Here is a 27,147-nt window from a genome sequence, read left to right as displayed (position 1 = left end):
TCTCAACATTATCTTACACAACATCATCTTCCTACAAAACATCCCACGAGGCTCTTAACACTGAATGGTTCTTTTAGCACAAAGTTCCAAAATCCTCACATAGTCCTCTGCAAAACATGGTCAGGATGTCAAAGGAACACCATTCCTGTAACCAATTTGTTTTAGACAGGGTTTCTATTCCTGCACAAATATTATGACCAAGAACCAAGTTGGGGAGGAAAGGGTTTATTCAGCTTACATCTCCACATTGCTATTCATCACCAAAGGAAGTCAGAACTGGAACTCAAGCAGATCAGGAAGCAGAAGCTGATTCAGAGGCCATGGAGGGATGTTACTTGCTGGCTTGCTTCCCTTGGCTTGCTCACCTTGCTTTCTTATAGAACCCAGGACTACCAGACCAGGGATGGCATCACCCACAAGGGCCCTCCCACCTTGATCACCAACCAAGAAAATGCACCAAAGCTGGATCTCATGGACTCACTTTCCCAACTGAAGCTCCTTTCTTTGTGATCATTCCAGCCTATGTCAAGTTGACACACAAAACCAGCCACTACAAGGCCTCAACTCTTACTTAATTGTTATTACAAGCTGACAATTGCTGGAGTAAGAAAAACTTTTCTTTCTCACTTGCTTCATTTATTTGTTTTATTTTCCCATGATAAGACCACTATTATGGTAGTTTGCACTGGCACCTGGGAGCTGAGCCTGTGCTCTGGATCCCCATACACTCAGCACACACCTAGAGCAACCTGGGCCACCTGGGAATTCTGATACATCCAACGAACTGGAAAAAAAAATCCTGGATCAAAAAATGGAAATAGAAACATTAAAGAAAACATGATGTTAGACAACCATGGAGTCACAGAATAAAACAACATCATCAATAGAATAAAAGAAATAGAAGAGAGAATCTCAGGTGTAAAAGATAGCACAAGAGACATTGACACAATAGTCAAGGAAAATACATAAAGAAAAAGCTTCTAGGTCAAAATATTCAAGAAATCCAGGTCACAATGAAAAGACCAAAGTTAAGAAAAATAGGTATAGAAGAGAGTAAAGATTCCAAACTCAAAGAGACAGTAAACATCTTCAAAAAAATTATAGAAGAAACCATCCCTAACATAAAAAAGAAATACAAATAAACATATAGGAATTTTACAGATCACAAAAAATATTGGGCCAGAAAATAAATTCTTCCTGTCACCTAAAAATCCAACAACAAAATGAACAGAACAAAGAAAGAATATTAAAAGTGGTAAAACAAAGAGGTAAAGTAACATATAAAGTCAGACCTATCAGAATTATTCCAGATTCTCAACAGAGACTCTAACACCCAAAGATCCTGGGCAGATGTCATATATATCCTAAGAAAACAAAGGTTGCCAGCCCAGGCTACTGTACCAGCAAAACTCTCAATTACCATAGATAAAGAAACAAAGATATTCCATCACAAAACCAAATTTATACAATATCTTTTCATTAACCCAACACTACAGAGAATAATAGAAGAAAAACTCCAATACAATGAGGGGAAGCTAGAAAGTACCCAGATGTCCCTCAAAAGAGAAATGGATACAGAAAATGTGGTATATATACACAATGGAGTACTATTCATCTATTAAAAACAATGAATTCATGAAATTCTTAGGCAAATAGATGGGACTAGAAAGTGTCATCCTGAGTTAGGCAACCCAGTCACCAAAGAACACACATGGTATGCACTCATTAATAAGAGGATGTTAGGCCAAAAGCTCAAAATAAACAAGTTACAATTCACCCAGCACAGGAAGCTCAAGAAGAAGGAGGACTTAAGTGAGGGTGCTTTGGTTCCTCAAAGAAAGGGAACAAAATACTCACAGGAGCAATAAGGGAGATAATGTGTGGAGCAGAGACTGAAGTAATGGCCAGCCAGAGACTGCCCTACCTTGGAATTGATCCTATAAACAGTCACCAAACCCGGACACTACTATGGACAACAAGAAGTATATACCAAAAGGAGCATGCCATGGTTGGCTCTGGAGGGGCCCTGCCAGAGCCTTACAAATACTGAGGCAGATGCTAGCAACCAACTGTTGGACTGGGAATGGGGTCCCCAATGGAAGAACTGGAAGGTAGTCCAGAGGATCTGAAGGGTTTTAAAGCCCCATGGAAAGAACAATGATTTCGGCCACCCAGATGCCCCAAGACTCTCAGAGACTGAACCATCAACCAAGGGACACACATGGTTCCAGCCAAAAATGTTTCAGAGGAAGGCCTTGTTGGGTATCAGTGGGAGGAATGGTCCTTGGTCAGGTAAAGGCTCAACAGAGGCCCCAACAAAGGGAAACCGAGTGGGGAAGGTGGGAGTGTGCTGGGTGGAGGAGCATGTATGTGGAGGCAGGGGGAGGAAGGAGGAGTTGGGGGTCTTTGGGGAGGGGGGAAATCAGGAAAGGTTTTTCCTTGGGCAATGTAAATGAAAATGATATTCAATAAAAAAAAAAGAAAAAAAAAAAGAAGAGAATGAAGAGAAAACCCTCAAGCACAAGGGAACAGCAGAAAATTTCCTGAACAGAACACCAATAACTTATGCTCTAAGATCAAGAATAGACAAATGGGACCTTATAACACTACAAAGCTTCTGTAAGACAAAGGACACTGTCAGTAGGAAAAAATGCAATGAACAAATTGGGAAACGATTTTACCAACCCTACATCGGATAGAGGGCTAATATCTAATACATACAAGGAACTCAAAAAGAAGACACCAGAGAACCAAATAACAATATAAAAAAGGGTGTACATAGGTAATCAAAGAATTCTCAACTGAGGAATACTGCATGGTTGAGAAGCACCTAAAGAAATGTTCCAAGTCCTTAGCCATCAGGGAATTGAAAATCAAAACAACCCTGAAATTTCACATCACACCTGTCAGAATGGCTGAGATAAAAAACTCAGGTGACAGCAGTTGCTGGAGAGAATGTGGAGAAAGAGTAACACTCCTCCACTGGTGGTGGGATTACAAGCTGTACAATCACTCTGGAAATCAGTCTGGCAATTCTTCTGAAAAATGGAAATAGTACTAGGGAGGACCCAGCTATACCACTCCTGGGTATATACCCAGAAGAAGCTCCAACAAGTAATATGGACACATGCTCCACTATGTTCATAGCAACCTTATTTATAATAGCCACAAGCTGGAAACAACCCAGATGTCCCTCAATAGAGGAATGGATGCAAAGAATGTGGTACATTTACACAATGGAGTACTATTCAGCTATTAAAAACAGCGAATTCATGAAATTTTTAGGCAGATGGATGGAACTAGAAAATATCCTGAGTGAGTTAACCGAATCATTAAAGAACACACATGGTATGCATTCACTGATAAGTGGATATTAGTCCAGAAGCTTTGAATACCTACTGTACAATTCACAGACCAAATGAACCCCAAGAAGAAGGAAAACAAAAGTGTGGATACTTTGGTACTTCTTAAAAGGGAACAAAATACCCATGGTAAGAGATACAGAGAGACAAACTGTGGAGTAGAGACTGAAGGAAAGGCTATTCAGAGACAGCTCCACCTGGGGATCCATAAAACATACAGTCACCAAACCCAGACACTATTGTGGATGCCAAAGAGTACTTGCTGACAGGAGCCTGATATAGCTGTGTCCTGAGAGTCTCTACCAGTACCTGACAAATATAGATGTTGGTGCTCTCAGCCAACCATTGGACTAAGCACAAATTCCTCAATGGAGGAGCTGGAGAAAGGACACAAGGAACTGAAGGAGATTGCCGCCCCATAGTAGGAACAGCAATATTAACCAACCAGTACCCCCCAGACCTTCCAGGGACTAAACTACCAGCCAGAGAGTACACAAAGAGGGACCAATGGATCTAGCTGCACATGTAGCAGAGGATGGTTTTGCTGGACATCAAAGGGAGGAGAGGCCCTTGGTCCTTAGAAGGCTAGATGCCCAAGAATAGGGGAATTTCAGGACAGGGAAGCAGGAGTGGGTGTGTTGATGAGCAAGGGGAGAAGGAATTTGGGTGGGATGTTTTCAGAGGGAAACCCGGAAAGTGGATAACATTTGAAATGTAAATAAAGAAAATATCTAATAAAAATACCATAAAACTCATCAGACCATGCTACAAAAGCCTATACGCAACAAAATTTTGTTTTATTTCCAGCAAAATTGGAAAATCTAAATATGGATGATTTTTCTAAACAGATACTACATACTAAAGGTAAACAAGAGCATGTAAACTATCTAAACAGGCCCATATCCCCTAAGGAAATAGAAGATGACATTAAAAAGCTGGCAAACAAAAACAGCCTAGGGCCAGATGGCTTCTGGGCAGAATTCTATCAGCCCTTCAAAGAAAAGCTAATGCCAACACTCCTCAAACTATTTCATGAAAGTAAAACAGAAGGAGCACTACCTAATTAATACTGTGAAGCCACAATTACTCTGATACATAAACCAAACAAGGACCCAGTAAAGAGAACTTCAGATCAATTTGACTTGCAATCATCAATGGAAAAGTACTCAATAAAATACTAGCAAACCGAATCTAGGAACATATCAAAGACATCTTTCAGCATGACCAAGTAGGCTTCATCCCAGGGATGCAAGGTTGGTTCAATATATGAAAATTCACTAACTATATAAACAAACTCAAAGAAAAAAAATCAATGCTCATCTCATTAGATGCTGAAAAAGCCTTTGACAAAATATAACACCTTTTCATGTTAAAAGTATTAAAATAATCAGGAATGCAAGTCCCATACCTAAACATAATAAAAGCAATATGCAGCAAACAAACTGCCAATATCAAATTAAATGAACAACTTTTCATTGCTAAAGTTACACGTTCCTGCTCACTACTATGACTGCAGCCATTAAACCTCTTGATGGAAAACTTGTATAAATAGAGAGAAAACCTGTATTTGAAATAAATATAATCTCTATCTTAATTTCAGAAAACTGCAACTAAAATGATTTTGTCTAATTATTTTGTGTATATAATAAACTGAAGGACATGTGGATGAAAATGAGGCCAACCTACTACAGTGCCTGGGAGAGAAACAGGTACATCAGTCACAGAAAAGAGGAGGTCTGGATACTACAACATTAATGAATTCAAGAACCAGGGGCTTTTTGTGGTGAACAGCTCTAGGTCAGCAGGGCCTTCCGCCCTTCCCCCACCCCACTTCCCAGAGCAGTGGAATAACTGCCAAGCACTAAGATTACCATGAAATCTTAGCGACAAAGGTCAGCATACTAGTCAGTAGCCCTGCGAACATTGGCAGTTCCTCCTACTCCTAGACACTGGGGCCACTTAGGGAAGCTGACACATTTCTTTCTCCACCTGCCTCCCAGCCTGCCCCTTTTCCCTACTCCCAGCCCCAGACACCTGTCATTGCTGTCTCGGTCATTGATGTCATTTTTCCTAAGTATGAGTCTGTGCTCTACTGTGGCAACATCACCCTGGGTAGCAGCCTTGTGGATCTTGCTGAAGGCTTTGTAGCTTTTGATCCCTCTGAGGGAAGAGAGGCCAGTACCACTTTGACATGGCCTGCGAAGGACTCCCTCTGGCTGGTGGAGGATCCAAGGGAAGATGGCCTTTGATTCTAGCAGCACAAGAAGTTCATGGTGGAGCTCCCCACCCACCCACCCACTCCGAGTCACCCCAAGTCACCACAACCCCTCCCCTCTCTCTTGGCTCTTAGACACCCTCAGAACCAACACACTGATATAGACCTGCAAATGAGTCTTGTCACCACTGCCAGCAACACTAGGACAAATCACCCACAAGCAAGCTCAGTAGGATAGAGTCCAGGCAGTTACTCCTGTCAACTGACTTCTATCCGACTGTTACTAAGCAATGCATCTAAACACAGGCATGTGCACTCTGACCAATGGGAAAGCCTAGGTCCAACAGTTGTGATAGAGGTTCTCAGCATGCTTGCTATGCATGCACAAGACCTGATCTGGGAAATTATCTTTACTAGCCTTGGAGCCTCCTCAAGCCTGCACTGCTTTAATCTCCAACAACACTTACCTAAAACATGTCAGTCACTCTGCCCTCTGTTTGCCTTCATTTCTAAGGGGAAAAGCCCCTGATCCCCCACTATGGTCTATGGGGATTGGGCTGGAGTCACGAGGTGAGGAAGATGACTTTGATGATATCAGAAGCAGTGACAACAACAACATATTTCTTTTTCTTCCTCTCTACTTCATGTCCAGTAAGTCAAAGAAGAAATAAAGACATCAAAGCCTTTGTAAATTAAATGAAAGTGAAGGCACAACATACCAAATTCTATGGGACACAATGAAATCAGTGCTAAAAGGAAAGATCATAGCCCTAAGTGCATTCATTAAAAAAAAGTAGATCTCTCATAATAAAAATTTAAATATACACCTATTTTTAAAGTTCTAGAAATAGAAGCAAACACACCAAAAAGTAGGCACTGAAAATAATCAAACTCGGGACTGAAATCGATTCATTAGGAACAAAGACAACAGGACAATGAATCAACCAAGCTAAGAGCTGGTTCTTAGAGAATAATCAACAAGATGGACAAATCGTTATCCAAACTAAATAAAAGTCAGAGAGATAATATCCATACTAACAAAACAGAAATGAAAAGGGAAACCTAATAACAGACACTGAGGAAACTTAAGTCATCAGGTCTTACTGGAAAAGCATCTTCTCCAACAATTTGGAAAATCTAAGGAAATGGATGATTTTCTAGATAAATACTTACCAAAGTTAAAACAAGGAAACAAATTAAATAGTTCTATAACCCCTAAAGAAATAGAAGCAGCCATTAAAATCTAGAGTCTCACAGCCTGTGGGTCTCAGATTTCAGGCAATCCAAATTCAAGGGCCAAGATCACCCTCAGGTCCTTCAAGAAAAACAGCCAAGATGACTGTGGACAGTATTCAGGTGCTTAGATGGGCCTGTCATATCCCACACGTCAGAGATGGACACAGAAACGGTCTCCTGGGAGCAGACTGAAGACAAGCCCAAATTGGGCTTGGGGACAAAGGAACTGGCTTTGTAATTTGGTGACCCGAGATCTATCCTCAGAACTCTTGAAGGAAGAAGGAGAGACCTGACTCCACACCATTGTCCTCTGACACCCAGATACACACCCCAACCCAACACATCATACACGGTTATAGAAAATATTAGAAGTTCAAACAAAAACCCAGTTGGCCAAGGCCTCACAGCCTGCCTGACAATCTACATACATACATACATACATACACACACACACACACACACACACACACACACACACACTGAATGAGAACAACAGATGAATTTCCAGGGTCACCTGGCTGTCAGGGACCTAACCAGACTAGATAGAAGTTACCTACCTCCTTCCACCTTGGGGAATCCTACAGTACCTGGGCAATTGTGGCATACCCTGAAGGAAGGGCAGCCCCAACTTTCCATGCTGAACAGCCCCAGTACACCCTCTGCTGGGCACAGGGAGAGGCAGCAGGTTCTTTAACAAGCAGATGAACAAGTCTGAGTCAATTTTCTGTTTTTATTTGTTTTGATGCCTGGAAACTATGCTCCTTCTCATAGGTGTGCCAAGAGGCTGGCTGCAGACCAGTCCCTCTATGGAACTTCTAACACATGGTTGGATTTCAGAAGGACCAGATCTCTCAGCACTTCCTTCATGGACCCATATTCTTCTTACACCAAGCATGTTGGTCCTGAGTCTGTACCACAACAGGCCAAGGGCCACAGGGACACTAACAAGAGGGCATGCACGGGAGATGAGACCTATTCACAGCACTGCTATGTGAGGAAGGTGTAGAACTGGAAATCAAAACAATCACCAGTTAGTGATATCAGTTAAGTGTTGGGCCCCACAAATCAATACTCATTGAATAGCTCTATGACCCTCCAGAAAATGTCAGTAAAGGTGGATGCAGGTGGACAGAAGAGTGCACAGTGCTCTTCCTTGATCCAAACTTCTCCTCCGGGGAACGGAGAACTCCAATACACATCAGAGCTCTCTCAAGGCTCTGCATAAGTCTTCTGATGACTAACTGTACCAGCTGCTCCCTGCTGGCTGGATCACAAGTCTTATATGTGTGTTTGGAATGGTTGGGGGGGGGGGCAACACTGTGATAGACTTGTGCTTAATTGTCATAGAAGTCCATGTGGGCTCCAGACAGGAAGGTGTCCTTTTACAGAAAGCTAAGTTGTTTCTGGTTTGACATTCTACAAGCCACCAGTTAACACTCTGCCTTCAACTTCTGCACTCTTCTCCTTAACTTATGGAGGTTTCCTGAGCCAACTGCTGCATTTCAAAGTCCAGGGGATCTAGTGGACAGAAAGTACAATCTAGAAATAGCAGCTGTAGGTCCCTGCTGGGTGTGGAGAGTAGAGCTGAATCAGGTCTGGCCTGAGGCTCTGTCATGTCACCTGTTAACCGTTTTTCTTTTTGTTAGTTATGTTCTCTCTATGTTCTTGAAAATTAGGATCTTCTTACCTTAGTCCCCAGTGCTGGGATTGCAGGTGAAAAACACCATACCAGGTTATGCCTGAGTTTTGGATTCAAAGCTAAAGTCTATGAAGCATGGTGTAAAATCAAGTTCATCATCTCTTGTCCACATAACGCTTCTTCCTGACTTTCCTATTATATTAACAGATAAGTATCCCTGCAGGTTCCCCATTCCACCTACAGCCAACCAAGGACCAGATGAGACCTTTTTCATCTTAAACCCAGGCAAGAAGCTCCATGACAACCTTGCTTTTCTCCTTATTTCAATACTTCCTCTTAGCTGTCTGATAAATTCACCTGGCAACACATCGCTGGGCTTACATGGTTTCTCAAAATCTCTGGATGGGGGCTCAGATGATAAAGTGCTTGCCGAATAAGCATGAGGACCTGAGTTCAAATCCCCATTCAAATTTGAATGTAGGGATTTGAGGGATAGAGCGATCCCTGTAATGAGCATTTGCTGTCCTTGTAGAGAACTGGGGTTTGAGTTCCAGTACCAACAGGGGAGCTGAGAACCATTCATTACTCTATTTACATCCAATATGCTGCCATCTCCTGGCCTCTGCAGGTACTGCATGCAGGTGTTGAGCATAGACATTCAGGGAAAACAGACACACAGAGAGGTGGGAAGAGGGAGAGGGCATTGCTAGGGGTAAAGAGAGAGAGAAATTAACCTATTACATTCTAACAAGCTTTGTCACTTTTTCTTGCATTTTGGGAAAATGTCTCCTGCCTGCTAATGGAAATGTCCTCCCAAATATTATGGTGTGTTAGGGGCAGAAATTCATCCAACACAAGGACTGAAAAGCATTTTCCTCACATTTGAATATCCTCTAGCATGACACACCACCTGATCTTCTCCCCTCCCTCTTGTGTTTTGAGATGTCTCTTGTAGCCCATGTGGGCCTCTAACTGGCTGTGTGGCCAGGAGTGACTTTGAACTCCTGCTCCCACCTCTCAAGTCATCTACCATACCCAGTTTTATCTTCTTGAACACCTCTGGGGGAGGCTTGCAATCTTCCCAAACAGACTTTTTTCTCTTTGGAAACCTGTGAGAACATTCTTCCAGAGACTGAAAGGAAAAACTTGGCTGGGCTCTGCTTGTATTTAGGCCCTGTGGAAGGTTCTCAGTTCCTTCATGGTACCTGGGAAGCCTCCACACTGCTACCTTCTCTCTGGGCCCTTCTGGAACTGGCTCCTCTCCTGACAGTGCTTTACAATGGTCACTGCAATCTGAAGGAGCCTAGGCTGAGCTCAGAGCAGGTAAGCTGGATGTTGGACCAAAAAATATCATGCATGCATGTATAGGACAGGTACTAGATGATATGATGAGAACCAGCACAGATGGAGAAGTTGAAAGCAAGCTTGGGTCCTAGTCCTGCCTCACTCAAGCCTTAGACATATCATTTTGTCTTTGTGTCTATGTCCAGGATCCCATCCTAGTCCAGAAAGGTACAGGCAACTAGGTCTCACCTTTAGTTGCTTTCACAACTATTACATGTTGAAACTTTGTAACCACAAAAATTGTAAGTTTAGAAGAAAGACCCAGTGGCATATTAATGGACTGCTTGGACAAGACAAGGTATCAGAAAACCACCTACTCTTTAATTTGCATAAGAACAGGGTCCCCATCTTCTTCCTCCTAGCACCCTTTCTCCATTCCATTCGGTGTGGCAGCACAGCTTAGCCTGGGAAGCTCACCACTCAGCAATATCTGTTTGCTTGTCCTTCAACATTTACTGCATCCAGTCTCCTAACAGCTTTGACAGCCAGGGAGTCTTGTCTACACTGGAAATCACATTCTCTTCCAGTGCTTCAGGGTTCCCCCGGTGCCACTCCCAGGAGCTCAGCCCCTTGCTGAGACACTTGTTCCCAACTTTTACCCTTTCCCAGAGTCAGTTTCCTCTCTCAGGTTTTCCTTTTCTTCATCCCTGTGGGACATACCATAAAGCCAGGAAATGATCAATGTCAGTCTTGGATGAAGTCCTTGCCTGTTTAGAGGTTCTGGCCCACTTGCATTAGGAGTATCAGAAGCCTTCTCCGGAAGCACCTTCCCCAAAAGAGACTTTGCAGACAGAACAAGAATATGAAGAGGACATACAGGGGAAGAAATAGGCTGAGAATCATGACCATCTCATAAACAAGATCCATTTTCAGGAAAAACACAACTTGATTCTTTGCTAACTGTGTCTAGCAACCTTACCATGTAACCTATGTCATGCTCCTCAGGAAACACTTTATGGACTCAAAAGATATAGAAAAAAGCCCAGCACTTAGGAGATGTCAGAGAAGGATAAGGAGCATAAGACACAGAATGCTTTGGTCCATTTTTAGGATGAAGTGAGCTGGAGTCCAGTGGAATTACAGACAATCTGGTTAGCTTCATTTGTTCCAGGAAGCTACAAGAAGGAAGGCCTAGCCACTTAGCCAGGGTAGGGAAGCCAGCAATTAGAAGGGACCACTCTTAAGTCCTAATTTTTTTATTGGATGAGCCTTTTGTCATAGGACAATTAGATAGGAAACCTAGAAGGATGCATGTCTATAGGCCTATCTATAGGAGAAGAGAACCAGAATGTCTCTGTATAGGTTTTTAAAACCCACTCTCTTATTCCAAGTCAGTACCTTGGCCATTAATGTTTTTCTCTATGCCGGAGTTCCCTTTGTGATGTATTGTAGATTTAAAACTTCTCTGTTATCACTAGGCTTTTGAATTTGTTATCTTAATTTCCCAATGTAGTCAAAGGACCTCCAACAGGCATAGTGAGTTCAAGGCCAGCAGCACTATAAGAGACACTATCACAAGACAAAATACAATACAGAAAAATAAGGGTTTGGATAGAGAGATGGTTCAGTCAGCGACACGCTTGACCTGCTGTGTTTAAATCCCAAAACCCACATTAAAAATGACTGCTGTGGCCAAGCAATGATAGTGCTAGCCTTAAACCCTAGTCCTCTGGAGGCAGAGGAGGTGGATTTCTCTGGGTTCCAAGACAGCTTGGTTTACAATGCTAGTTCCAGGAAAGCCAGGGCCTCACAGGATACCCTGTCTTAGACAGGCAGATGTGGTGAAGCTTTCAATTGCAGCACTAGGGATACAGAAGCAGGTGATGAAATTTGCTGCTAGTGTGGCTACATAACATTCTAAAAAAAGACAAAACAAACTTTTCAAAAGGCATGAAGAACCATAGGCATTGTCCTGTGACCTATAGCCCCTACAAGCCCACAACACACCCATTCACACAGCAATAGACACTCACCTTAACATACAGAGAAAAAAACAGAAAAGGAAAGTTTCATAAATGAAAGAAAGCATACAGATTCCTGTTTACATCACAATATTTTTGTTGTTTTGTTTGTTGGTTGGTTGGCTGTTATTTTTTTCCAGACAGGGTTTCTCTGTGTAGCCCTAGCTGTCCTGGAACTCACTTTGTAGACCAGGCTGATCTTGAACTCAAAAATCTGCCTGCCTCTGCCTCCCAAGTGCTGGGATTAAAGGTGTGTATCACTGCCCGACTACATCTCTTTTTTTAAAAAAACAGATTTTTGGGAGCGCACAGCTTGCTCCGGTGGCATGGAGCTTAGGTTCCAGTCCTGAGGCCTCTAGATATCTCCGCTTCAGGATCCAGAACAGCCTGGGCGGCAACACCACATCTCCAGGTCCTGCAAGAGGCAAGAGGGGCTTCCGGGAGGCCGACTGGGAGGAGTCAGTGTGCCCTGGTGAATCCAGTAGGCCCCGGCGGGAGCCTTCAGGTGTCTGCTTAGGGATCTGAACAGCCTGGGCATCAGCACCCTGTCTCCAGGCAGTGCAAGGAGGTAAGCTGTGCACCAGAGGCCACCTGGAAAGAGGCAGCTTGCACTGGTGAGTCCAGCATTGACAAGACCATCTAATACCAGTGAGAACTAGATGGCAAAAGGCAAACGCAGGAACGTCACTAACAGAAATCAAGGCAATATGGCAACATCTGAACCCAATTCTCCTTTAACAGCATGTCCTGGATACCCCATCACACAAGTAAAACAAGATTTGGATTTAAAATCACTGGTCATGATGCTGGTACAGGAACACATGAAGGACATACTTAAAGAAATTCAGGAGAAAATGGATCAAAAGTTAGAAGCCCTTGCAAGGGAAACACAAAAATCATTGAAAGAAATTCAGGAGAATACAAAAGCCAATAAGGAGGAAACACAAAAATCACTTAAGAAATACAGGAGAACTTTGGTCAACAGGCTGAGGTCATGAAAGAGGAAACACAAAAATCTCTTAAAGAATTACAGGAAAGCACAAACAAGCAAGTGAAGGAGCTAAGCAAAACCATCCAGGATCTAAAATCAGAAGTAGAAACAACTAAGAAAACTCAAAGGGAGACAACTTTGGAGATAGAAAGCCTTGGGAAGAAATCAGGGGACATAGATGCAAGTATCAACAACAGAATACAAGAGATAGAAGAAAGAATCTCAGATGCTGAAGATACCATAGAAACCATGGACTCAACAGTTAAAGAAAATGCAAAATGCAAAAAGCTTGTAACCCAAAATATCCAGGAAATCCAGGACACAATGAGAAGACCAAACCTAAGGATTATAGGCATAGATGAGAGTGAAGATTTACAACTTAAAGGGCCAGCAAATATCTTCAATAAAATTATGGAAGAAAACTTCCCTAACCTAAAGAGAGAGATGTCCATGAATATACAAGAAGCCTACAGAACTCCAAACAGACTGGACCAGAACAGAAATACCTCCTGTCAAATAATAATCAAAACACCAAATGTACTAAACAAAGAAAGAATATTAAAGCAATAAGAGAAAAAGGCCAAGTAACATATAAAGGAAGACCTATCAGAATCACAGCAGACTTTTCACCTGAGACTATGAAGGCTAGAAGATCCTGGGCAGATCTCATGCAGACTCTAAGAGAACACAAATGCCAGCCAAAACTACTATATCCAGCAAAACTCTCAATCACCATAGATGGAGAAACTGAGATATTCCATGACAAAACCAGGTTTACCCAATATCTATCCACAAACCCAGCCCTACAAAGGATAATAGGAGGACAACACCAATACAAGGAGGGGAACTTCACCCTGGAAAAAGCAAGATAGTAACCTTTCATCAAACCCAAAAGAAATTAACCAATCAAATTTAAAAAATAACGTCAAAAATGACAGGAAGTAACAATCACTATTCCTTAATATCTCTTAACATCAATGGACTCAATGCCCCAATAAAAAGACATAGACTAACCGAATGGATATGTAAACAGGACCCTACATTTTGCTGCTTACAGGAAACACACCTCAGGGTCAAAGACAAATACTACCTTAGAGTAAAAGGCTGGAAGACAATTTTACAAGCAAATGGTCTCAGGAAACAAGCTGGAGTAGCCATTCTAATATCAGATAAAATTGACTTTCAACCCAAAGTCATCAAAAGAGACTCTGAGGGACATTTCTTGCTGGTCAAAGGAAAAATACAACAAGAAGAACTCTCAATCCTAAACATCTATGCTCCAAATGCAAGGGCACCCTCATTCATAAAAGAAACTTTATTAAAGCTCAAAGCACACATTGCACCTAACACAATAATTGTGGGTGACTTCAACACTGCACTTTCTTCAATGGACCGATCAGGAAAACAGAAACTAAACAGGGACAGAATGGAACTAATTGAGGCTTTGAACCAATTAGATTTAACAGATATATATAGAACATTCTATCGTAAAGCAAAAGAATATACCTTTTTCTCAGCACCTCATGGTATCTTCTCCAAAATAGACCATATAATTGGTCACAAGACAGACCTCAAAAAATATAAGAAGATTGAACTAATCCCATGCCTCCTATCAGATCACTATGGAGTAAAAGTGGTCTTCAATAGCAACCAAAACAACAGAAAACCCACATACACGTGGAAACTGAACAATATTCTACTCAATGATACCTTGGTCAAGGAAGAAATAAAGAAAGAAATTTAAGACTTTTTAGAACATAATGAAAATGAAGACACAACATACCCAAATCTATGGAACACAATGAAAGCAGTGCTAAGAGGAAAACTCATAGCCCTGAGTGCATCCAAAAAGAAAATGAAGAGAGCATACACTAACAGCTTAATGACACACCTGAAAGCCCTGGAACAAAAAGAAGCTATTTCGCCCAAGAGGAGTAGAAGGCAGGAAATCATCAACCTCAGGGCTGAAATCAATCAAGTAGAAACAAAGAGAACCATACAAAGAATCAACAAAACCAGGAGCTGATTCTTTGAGAAAATCAACAAGATAGATAAACCCTTAGCCAGACTGATCAAAGGACACAGAGACAGTATCCAGATTAACAAACTTAGAAATGAAAAGGGAGATATAACAACAGAAACTGAGGAAATTCAAAAAATCATTAGATCCTACTACAAAAGCCTATACTCAACACAACTGGAGAATCTGGAGGAAATGGACAGTTTCCTAGACAGATATCCGACACCAAAACTAAATCAGGATCAAATAGCTCAATTAAACAGTCCTATAACACCTGAAGAAATAAAAAGGGTCATAGAAAGTCTCCCAACCAAAAAAAGCACAGGACCAGACAGCTTCAGTGCAGAGTTCTATCAGACCTTCATAGAAGTCCTAACACCAATACTCTTCAAACTATTCCACAAAATAGAAACAGAAGGAACTCTACTCAACTTGTTCTATGAAGCCACAATTACGCTGATACCAAAACCACACAAAGATCCAACAAAGAAAGAGAACTTCAGGCCAATTTCTCTCATGAATATTGATGCAAAAATACTTAATAAAATTCTTGCCAACTGAATCCAAGAACACGTCAAAGGATCATCCACCATCATCAAGTAGGCTTCATCCCAGGGATGCAGGGATGGTTCAATATAAAGAAATCCATCAATGCTATCCACTACATAAACAAACTCAAAGAAAAAAACCATATGATCATCTCATTAGATGCAGAAAAAGCATTTGACAAAATCCAGCATCCTTTCATGCTAAAAGTATTGGAAAGAACAGGAATTCAAGGCCCATATCTAAACATCGTTAAAGCAATATACAGCAAACTAAATGGAGAGAAACTTGAAGCAATCCCACTAAAATCAGGGACTAGACAAGGCTTTTCAATATAGTACTTGAAGTTCTAGCTAAGGCAAAATAAGGAGGTCAAGAGGATACAAATTGGAAAGGAAGAAGTCAAATTATCACTATTTGCAGATGACATGATAGTCTACTTAAGTGACACGAAAACCTCCACCAGAGAACTACGACAGCTGATAAACAACTTCAGCAAAGTGGCTGGTTATAAAATCAACTCAAGCAAATCAGTTGCCTTCCTATACTCAAAGGATAAGCAGGCTGAGAAAGAAGTTAGGGAAATGACACCCTTCAATATAGCCACAAACAATATAAAGTATCTTGGTGTGACTCTAACCAAACAAGTGAAAGATCTATATGACAAGAACTTCAGGTCTCTGAAGAAGGAAATCAAAGAAGACCTCAGAAAATGGAAAAATCTGCCATGCTCGTGGATTGGCAGGATTAATATAGTTAAAATGGCCATCTTGCCAAAAGCGATCTACAGATTCAATGCAATCCCCATCAAAATCCCAACTCAATTCTTCACAGAGTTAGAAAAAGCAATTCTCAAATTCATCTGGAATAACAAGAAACCCAGGATAGCTAAAACTATTCTCAACAACAAAAGAAATTCTGGGGGAATCAGTATCCCTGACTTCAAGCAATACTACAGAGCAATAGTGTTAAAAACTGCATGGTATTGGCACAGTGACAGACAAGTGGACCAATGGAATAGAACTGAAGATCCAGAAATGAATCCATACACCTATGGTCACTTGATCTTCGACAAAGGAGCCAAAAACATCCAGTGGAAAGAAGATAGCCTTTTCAACACATGGTGCTGGATCAATTGGAGGTCAGCATGCGGAAGAATGCGAATTGAACCATTCTTATCTCCATGTACTAAACTTCACTCCAAGTGGATCAAGGACCTCCATGTAAAACCAGACACACTGAAACTAATAGAAAAGAAACTGGGGAAGACCCTTGAGGACATGGGCACAGGGGAAAAGTTCCTGAACAGATCACCAATAGCTTATGCTCTAAGATTAAGAATTGACAAATGGGACCTCATAAAATGACAAAGTTTCTGTAAGGCAAAGGACACTGTTAAAAGGACAAAACAGCAACCATCAAATTGGGAAAGGATATTCACCAACTCCACATCTGATAGAGGGCTAATATCCAATATATACAAAGAACTCAAGAAGTTAGACCCCAGGGAACCTAATAACCCTATTAAAAAATGGGGTACAGATCTAAACAAAGAATTTTCACCTGAAGAAATTCGGATGGCCGAGAGGCACCTTAAGAAGTGCTCAACATCATTAGTCTTTAGGGAAATGCAGATCAAAACAACCCTGAGATTTCACCTTACACAAGTCAGAATGGCTAAGGTAAAAAACTCAGGAGACAGCAGGTGTTGGCGAGGATGAGGAGAAAGAGGAACACTCCTCCACTGCTGGTGGCACTGTAAGATGGTACAACCACTTTGGAAATCAGTCTGGAGGTTCCTCAGAAAACTGGACATTAGACTTCCAGAGGACCCTGCTATACCTCTCCTGGGCATATACCCAAAGGATTCCCTGGCATGCAATAAAGACACATGCTCCATTATGTTCATAGCAGCCTTATTTATAACAGCCAGAAGCTAGGAAGAACCCAGATGCCCCTCAAAGGAGGAATGGAAACAGAAAATATGGTATATTTACACAATGGAATACTACTCAGCAATTAGAAACAATGGATTCACAAAATTTTTAGGCAAATGGTTTGATCTGGAAAATATCATCCTAAGTGAGGTAACCCAATCACAAAAGAATACACATGGAATGCAATCTCTGATAAGTGGATATTAATTAGCCCAGAAGCCCTGAATACCCAAGGCACAAATGGCATAACAAATGACTCCCATGAACAAGTATGGAGAGGGTCTTGATCCTGGAAAGGATTGATCTAGCATTGGAAGGGAATATAAGGACAGAGAAAAAGGAGGGAGGTGATTGGAGAAGGGATGGAGAGAAGAAGGCTTATGGGACATATGCGGAGGGGGTATCCAGGAAAGGGGAAATCATTTGGAATGTAAACAAAGAATATAGAAAATAAAAATACTTTTTAAAAAAGACCAAAAAACCCCAGATTTTTTACTTAATGTATGTGAGTACACTGTCTCTCCCTTCAGACACACAAGAAGAGGGCATTATATCCCATTAAAGATGGTTCTGAGTCACCATGTGGTCGTTGGGAATTGAACTCATGACTGCTGGAAGAGCAGTCAGTGCTTTTAAGAGCTTGAGCTATCTCACCAGCCTCTATATCTAATTTTTTAAATCTTTTGTCTGTCTATCTATCTATCTATCTATCTATCTATTTATCTCAAACTCCAGATTTTATTCCACATCTGATACCTTCTCCCACGACCCTGTCTCCACAAGGATGTCCCCACCATTCATCCCCCACTGTACCAGATCTCTAAACTCCCTGGAGCCTCCAGACTCTTGAAGGTTAAGTGCATTTTCTCCGACTAAACCCAGTCCTCTGCTGTATATGTGTAGCGGGCCTCATATCACCTGGTATATGCTGGCTGGTTGGTGTTCCAGTATCTGAGAGATCTCAGATTAATTGAGGCTTCTGGTCCCCTAACAGGGTTGCCCTCCTCCTCCTTATCTTCTTCCAGATTTTCCCTAATTCAAACACAGGGTGCAGCAGCTTCTGTCCATTGGTTGGGTGCAGATATCTGCATCTGACTCAGCTGCTTGTTGTATCTTTCAGAGTACAGTCATGACAAGTCACTTTTGGTGAGGGCTCCATAGCCTCAGTAATAATGTCAGGTCTTGGGGCCTCCCCTTAAGCTGGATCCCACTTTGGGCCTATCGCTGTACCTCTTTTCCTCACGTTGTTCTCCTTTTCCATTTCTGCAGTTCTTTCAGAAAGAAACAAATATGGGTCAGAATTTTGACTCTGAGATGGCAACCCCTCACAAATTGATGCCCTGTCTTTCTGCTGGAGGTGGGCTTTACAGGTTTCCTCTCTCCAATATAAGGCATTTCCTCTAAGGTCTCTGCCATTGAATCCAGAGAGTCTCTCACCTCCCAGGTCTCTGATACATTCTGGGGCTTTCCCCCAACCTCCTAATTCCTCAGGCTGCCTGTTTCCATTCTTTCTGCTGGCACTCAGGACTTCAGTCCTTTTCCCCACCCAGTACCAGACCATGTTCCCTTCCCCCTTCCCCTTTCCCTCCCAGGTCCCTCTCTCTATCCCCCATTTTGGTTGCTTTCTTCTCCCTTCCAAGTGTCCTGAGGCATCCTCACTTTGTCCCTTCGGCTTGTTGAACTCTTTGAGTTTAGTGGATTATATCTTGGGTATTCTGTACTTTTAAAATTTTTTGTCTTATATCCACTTATTGCTGAGTACATACCATGCATGTCCTTTGGGGTCTGAATGTCCTCACTCAAGATGATATTTTCTAGTTCCATCCATGTACCTGTAAAACTCGGGGTGTCCTTGTTGTTCATAGCTAAAGAGAATTCCATTGTGTAAATGAACCACATTTACTTTATCCATTCTTCTGTCATGGGGCATCTGTGTTGTTTCCAGCTTCTGGCTATCACAGAGAAGGCTGTTATGAACTTAGTGAAACAAGTACCCCTGTAGCATGGTGGGTATCTGTGGGTATATTCCCAAGAGTCGTATTGCCAGGTCTTCAGGTAGATCTATATATCATTTTTTAAAGATATCATATCTTCTATATCCCCTTTTAATGTTTTATTTATTTTTTATTTGTATGTGTATAGGTGTTTTGCCTGCACATATGTTGGGCACTACATGCATGAAATACACAGTGAAGGATAGAGAGGGCCTCAACTTCTCCCGGGAATGGAAAATTCCCGGGAGAAGACAGTTGTGATTGCTATGTGGGTACTGGGAATTGAACCCAGTCCTCTAGAAGAACACCCAGCTGCTCTTAACTGTTCCCATATCTCTCTAGCCCTGTTTATAACTTTTCAGTAATGTAAAGAAATGGTAGGGTTTAGTAATGCTGCTTGTAATTCCAGTAGTTAGTAAGCTGAGTTAGGAGGATCAGATTCAGCATGAGGTAATGGAGCCAGCCTCAGATACATATTAAGTTTAGCTGTGCTACATTAGCCTTTCCTCAAAATAAACCCCTCACAATCAGGGCAGTTAAGTCTATAGGAACTTTTTCTATGTTTCCTATTTTGTTTGTTTGTTCCACTCAGGATTTCTCTGTGTAGTGCTGGCTGTGCTGAAAGTCATCTGTAGAACAGGCTGTCCTCAAACTCAGTGACTCTCCAGGCTCAGCCTCACCAGTGCTCTAATTAAAGGCATGCACTTCTACTACCACCTGGCTAGTGCATTGTCCCCTAACTTTCATTTTTGGAGCTTTTGAGATGGATCAGGTTTGGATCCCAGCAAGCACATGGTGTCTGAAATTTTAGTTCCAGGATATTCCATACCCTTTCTGACTTCCATAATCACAGAGATACATACAGGAGACTACTCATTCACATAAAATTTTTAAAAATTGAAAAAGAAATGAAATTTATTTTTTAGTATTTTAAAAATACAATTATTTATTTGTGTGGGAGTGTTCAGCCTGTGTGTGTATGTATATATGTGAACCATATGTGCCTGCGATCTAAGAAGGTCAAAAACGTGGTCTGATTCCCTGGAACTGTTGTAGCAGATACTTGTGGGCTATCCTATGGGTGCTGAATAAAGAACTTGTGTCTTATAGAAGAGCAACTTAACTAATAAGCCATCTTCTTCGACCCTTTAAGGAATTTGAAAAGATCTCTACCTGGCTTTCACACTCAAACAAGTCGAAGACCTGCTGGGATAGAAACTGGTAATAAAATCTTAATCGCTAAAAGGACAATAGTAGAGAATTGACAAAATGCAAAATCTATATTCTCTTTAGGTTTTGTCGACCTAATACTAACTTGTCTCCATCAGACTCTACTGTGGGCAAGTCTCTGAAGCTATTTATTGATTGATGTAGGACAGCAAAACCCACAGTTGCTGTGGCCATTTCTGGGAGGATGGTGATACAGGGTTCAATAAGAAGTCAGGTTGAGCAAGGCACAGAAAGGAAGCCAATTAGAACCATTCCTCCATGACCTTTGCCACATGGACCCTGAGTTCCTGTCTTGGCTTACAGCTTAGTCAGCCTTCTATTGCTATGAAGAGATACCATGACCACAGCAACTCATATAAACGAAAACACTTAAAAAGACAGTTCAGAGGTTTAGTCAGGGTGAGGCACATGAGAGAGATGGGACCTGGCTTGAGCATTTGAAACCTCGGGGCTCACCCCAGTTACACAGTTCTAACCAGACCATACCTACTCCCACAAAGCTACACCCCCTAACAGTACCATAACCTGTTGACCAAGCTTTCAAACACATGAGCCTAAGAGGCCATTCCTATTCCAACCAGCACAGCTTACCTCAGTGATGCAATGTAGCCTGAAATTGTAAATATTTAGGAAATGTGATTGATAAACAGGTATTTTTTCCTGACTTTCAATTTCTTTTTTCTTCCTTCCATTCTTTCTTTCTTTCTTTTTTCTTTTTGAGTTTTATGTAGTCAAGGCTGTCCTTGAACTCACTGTGCACTGAGACTGCTCTTGATTTCCTCATGTTCTTGACTCCACCTCCTCGGTATTTGGACTACAGGAATGTTCCATCACCCTAGATTGTGGGTATGTATGTGTGCATGTGTGGGCATATGAGTGTACATGCTATGCAAGCATGTGTGAAGGTCAGAGTTGATCTTATTTTTTTCTATCTCCATCTACCTTTTGTGGCAAGGACTCTCACTGATCCTGGCCCACACAGACAGCCTAGTCGGCTAGTGAAATCCAGAGGTCCACCTGTCCCAATACACTCAGCTTTTACATGGATGAAAGGAATCTGAACTCAGGTCTTAATGGTTGAACAGCAGCCACTTTACCTTCTTCTCCCTTCCTCCTCTTTACAACCTTTGAAAGTCTAAATTTGCTTCTAGATATAAAGCATTTTAAAGATGAACTATACAGAACAAATAATAAGACAAATAACTTATCATTCAGGGGGTTGAGGCAAGATGATTAAAACTTCATTCCACACTGTCTCTTTAGTGGTAGGAACACATGCATATACTACCACACCCAGCTTTATACTAGAAACTTGGAAGGTGTATGTTGAGTCCAGGAAGATGGCTCAGTGGGTGAAGATGCATTCTGCCAAACTGACATGAGTTCAATCACCCACACTATCTTGTGGGAGATGGCCCTCAAATTGTCTCCTGGTTTCCAAGTGTACACTGTGCCATGAGTATGAACATATGCATTTAAAAATCAAAAAAAAAAATAATGATAAAAGAGAAAGGGTCAATCTGGGCATTATAGCTGTAATTTCACCACTTAAAAATAATCCTTGTCCTTCTAATTTCAAAGATCCTATCTTCTAAGCAGAACTTCTAGGACAGACTTGGCTGAACATTTGAATTGAAAGGCAGCCTCGGATATAGGAGACATTGTTTGAAATAATAGACATGTAGCCCTAGAACGTAGTATGGTGATATATGCCTATAATCTCGCCATTTGGATAATAGCTACAAGGATCATAACTTCAAGACCACTCTGAACATATCAAGTTCAAGGGTAGCCTGAACAATAGAGTAAGATCATGCCTCAACAACCAAACCAAATAAAACAAAACTACCAAAACACCAAGGACTTGTTGAATATGCCTCAGAGATTGCAGTCACTTACACTGCAGCCTCCTGGGAAAAAGAGCATTTTGTCAGAGTATCCCTGTGCCAGGGAGAAGCTAATATTTTTTTTCTTATCTACTTGAATCTAATAAAAAAATTTGATATTCTTGAGTGTGCATTTTATAGCTTCTATAAACCAATAGTTGTTAGAAATTATGGGGTTCCAAGTGTAAAATGACCAATGTTATCCATCGACTAATGTATGAATGTTATCCTGTGCCCATTAGTTTTTGTCAAAATTGCACAAGCTAGAGTAATTTGGAGAAGAAAAAAGAAATGAGTTGAGTGTAGGTAAGGCTATGGGGCATTTTGATTGATTGATGTCACTAGGTATGAAGTCATTGCTGAGTATATGTATATAATTGCATAATATTACGTACTATAATGCAAACTAATACAGAGTTCATAACCCAGTCAACAACAACCTTCTGGAATCATTTGTTGTAATTCATATGATTCCAGCTATTGCGTTTAAAGTAGAAAGTATTGGGGTTTGGATAGCTAATTTCCATGAAAGGATCATGCTCTTGAACTTTGTTCTCTAACAGGTGGCCCTGTTTTCTGAGGTTATAGAAAATCTGAAAAAAAAAATACAGCCTAGCAGAAAGAAGTGGGTCATAGTGAATAGAGGGACTGATAACTGTGCGAAACCATCTTCAAATCTCTACTGCCATACTGACCATGAGCCTATCCTGCCTTGAGGAAAGAAAATAAAGAAAACCCATGGGTTATACCCAGCCATTATTGGTCCATTTCAGCTCTGACCTCAAGATAAGCCATTGTGAGGTCTTTTACTTGCCTAGTTACAGCTTTGGCTGAGAATGCTCCCTATCCTTATAGTACAGCTTGCTGTTGGTTAGTTGGTTGGTTAGTTGATTGGTTGGTTGGTTGGTTGGTTGGCTGGTTGGAAAGTAATTTGATTTCTAAGCTGGCAACCCACTGGACTTAGATCTTTGTGAATTGTTGAATCTGAGCACAGTAAGTTTTCTTCTGTAATCCTATGTTTCATTTTAGAGGGTTTTGTTTTCTGGATTTAAACTAAGTCTCCCTCTCTTCCTGTATTTTCTTGGTTTGATAACTGAATTTTTATTTTCTTTTTTAATTAGATTTTTTATTCTATTTTACATTGTCATATTTTGTATGTCTTTATTCCTTTCACTAATTTTGAACAGTAGATTATAATAACTATACAACATGAACAATCTCACAGTGACATTTCCAGACATGTACATGAAGAACTTTTCACACATTCCCCTTGCCTGCTCCTTACAAGTACCTCAGTGTTTCTCTTTTCTGTCCAGACCCTTACTTTGCAAGTACAGGCCCAGTGGTATAAAGTCCTCTTATTTACAGGACTGATATGCCATATTGGATGGAATGGATACAGAAAATGTGGTATATATACACAATGGAGAACTATTCGGCCATTAGAAATAATGGATTCATACAATTCTTAGACAAATGGATGGAACTGGACAACATCATCCTAAGTGAGGTAACCCAGTCTCAAAAGAACACTCATGGTATGCACTCACTGATAAGCAGATATTAGCCTAGAAGCTTGGAATACCCAGGAAACAATTCACATATCAAATGATGACCAAGAAGAAGGAAGGAGTGGCCCCTGGTCCTGGAAAGGCTCAGAGCAGCTGTGTAGGACAATACCAGGATAGGAAATGGAAAGGGGTAGATTGGGGAACAGGAGGAAGGAAGAGGATTTATGGGACTTCCAGGGAGGGGGAATTGAGGAAATGGGAAATCACTTGGAATGTAAATAAAGAATATATCAAATAAAAAAAGAAATACAGGTACAGGTAGAAGTCCTTAAAGAAATACAGGAAAGCACAACCTCTAAAAATAGAGGGAGAAACAATTTTAAAAAAATCACAAAAGTAAACAACTCTGGACATAGAAAACCTAGGAAGTTGAACAAGAGTCATAGATGGCAATCATTACCATCAGAATACAAGAGATAGAGGAAAGAATCTCAGATTCAGAAGACAGCATAGAAAACATTGACAGCAAAGTCAAAGAAAATGCAAAATATTAAAAGCTCCTAACCAAAAACATACGGGAAATTCAGGACACAATGCAAAGACCAAACCTAAAGATGATAGGAATAGAAGAGAGTGAATATTTCCAGATTAAAGTTCCAGTAAATATCTTCAACAAAATTATAGAAGAAAACTTCCCTAACCTAAAGAAATAGATGTCCATGAACATACAAGAAGACTACAGAACTCCAAATAGATTAGACCAGAACAGAAAATCCTCCTGTCACATAATAGTCAAAACACCAAATACACTAAAAACAGAAAGAACATTAAAAGCATTAACAGAAAATGTCAAATAACATATAAAGGCAGACCACGATTACACCAGAGCTCTCAACAGAAACTATGAAAGCATAAAGATCCTGGGAAGATGTCATACACACCCTAAGAGAATATAAATTCCTATCCAGGCTACTGTAACTAGCAAGACTCTCAATTACCATAGAGAGAAAGCAAGATAATCCATGATAAAACCAAATTTACACAATATCTTTCCACAAATCAAGCTCTACAAAGGATATTAGATGGAAAATGCCAACACAAGGAGGGAAACCCTAGAAAAAGCAAGAAGATAACCTTTCATAAAACCCAAAGGAAGATAGTCACACAAACATAATTCTGCCTCTAACAGCAAAAATAACAGCAAGTAACAGTCACTTTTCCTTAACATCTATTAACATCAATGAACTCAATTCCCCAATAAAACAACATAGACTAATAGACGGATATGCAAACAGGACCCATCATTACAGGAAACCCAAGTCACTGACAAAGACAGACATTAACTCAGTGTAAAAGTTGGAAAATAATTGTCCAAGCAAATGGTTCCAAGAAACAAGCTGGAGTAGCCATTCTAATATCGAATAAAATCGATTTTCAACCTAAAGATATCAAAAAAGGAAAGACACTTCATACTGATCAAAGGAAAAATCTATCAAGATAATCTCTCAATTCTGTACGTTTATGCTCCAAATGCAAGGGTAACCACATTCATAAAAGAAACTTCACTAAAGCTCAACGCACACATCACATTCCACACAATAATAGTGGGAGAACTCAACACCAGACTCTCAGCAATAGACAGATCATGTAAACAGAAACTAAGCAGAGACACAGTGAAACTAACAAAACTTATGAACCAATCATCTAACAGATATCTGTATAACAATTCAAACTAAAGCAAAAGAATATACCTTTCCCTCAGCACCTCAAGCACCTTCTAGAAAATTGTCAATCTAATTGGTCACAAATCAGAACTCAACAGATTTGGGAAGATTGAAATAATCCTAGGCACCCTATCAGATCACCATGGACTAAGGCTGGTCTTAAATTCCAACAAAAACAAGGGAAATACACGTAAACATGGAAAAAGAACAATGCTCTACACAATGATAAATTGGTCAAGGAAGAAATAAAGAAAAAATGGAAAGACATTTTAGAATTTAATGAAAATGAAACATCATATGAAAACATAAGGGACACAAGGAAGCAGTGGTAAAAGGAAAACTCATAGTTCCAAGTGCCTCCAAATAGAAACTGGAGAGAGCTTACACTAGCAGCTAGACGCACACCTGAAAGCACTAGAACATAAAGAAGCAAATACACCTAAGATGAGTAGACAGCAGAAAATAATCAAACCAAGGACTGAAATCAACCATAGAATCAAAAAGAACTATACAAATAATCAACAAAACCAAGAGCTGGTTCTTTGAAAAAAATCAACAAGATAAATAAACCCTTTGCCAGACTAACATGAGGGCACAGAAAGAGTACCCAAATTAGTAAAATCAGAAATTAAGAGTCACCCCAAGATACTTTATACTGTTTGTGGCTATTGTGAGGGGGGTCATTTGCCTAATTACTTTCTCAGCCTGCTTATCCTTTGAATATAGGAAGGCCACTGATTTGCAAAAGATCTGTATGACAAGAACTTCAAGACTCTGAAGAAGGAAATGGAAGAAGACCTCAAAAAATGGGAAAACCTCCCATGCTCATGGATCGGCAGGATCAATATAGTTAAAATGGCCAGTTTGCCAAAAGCAATATACAGATTCAATGCAATACCCATCAAAATCCTAACTCAATTCTTCACAGAGTTAGAAAGAGCAATTCTCAAATTCATCTGGAACAACAAAAAACTCAGGATAGCTAAAACTATTCTCAGCAACAAAAGAAAGTCTGGGGGAATCAGTATCCCTGACCTCAAGCAATACTACAGAGCAATAGTGTTAAAAACTGCATGGTATTGGTACAGTGACAGGGAGGCAGATCAATGGAACAGGATTGAAGATCCAGAAATGAAGCCACACACCTATGGCCGCTTGATCCTCGACAAAGGGGCTGAAAACATCCAATGGAAAAAAGATAGCCTTTTCAACAAATGGTGCTGGTTCAACTGGAGGTCCGCATGCAGAAGAATGCAAAATGATCCATCCTTGTCTCCTTGTACTAAGCTCAAATCCAAATGGATCAAGGACCTCCACATAAAGCCAGATACTCTGAAGCTAATAGAAAAGAAACTGGGGAAGACCCTTGAGGACATCGGTACAGGGAGAAAGTTTCTGAACAGAACACCAATATCGTATGCTCTAAGATCAAGAATTGACAAATGGGACCTCATAAAATTACAAAGTTTCTGTAAGGCAAAGGACACCATCAAAAGGACAGATCGGCAACCAACAAATTGGGAAAAGATCTTCGCCAATCCTACATCAGAT

The 27,147-nt window shown here is 40.7% G+C and overlaps 1 protein-coding gene across 7 annotated transcripts in view; it reads right to left on the bottom strand.

Annotated features, from left to right (window-relative positions):
- Window positions 1–27,147, bottom strand: part of LOC127665127 (ankyrin repeat domain-containing protein 26-like) — a 94,794-nt gene that overhangs the window by 57,226 nt on the left and 10,421 nt on the right. The window lies entirely within an intron of this gene.

Source organism: Apodemus sylvaticus, chromosome 14 (assembly GCF_947179515.1).
Source record: "Apodemus sylvaticus chromosome 14, mApoSyl1.1, whole genome shotgun sequence".
Lineage (NCBI taxonomy): Eukaryota > Metazoa > Chordata > Mammalia > Rodentia > Muridae > Apodemus > Apodemus sylvaticus.
The sequence above is the reverse complement of the archived record's forward strand: the minus strand, read 5'-3'. Positions and strand labels throughout refer to the sequence as shown.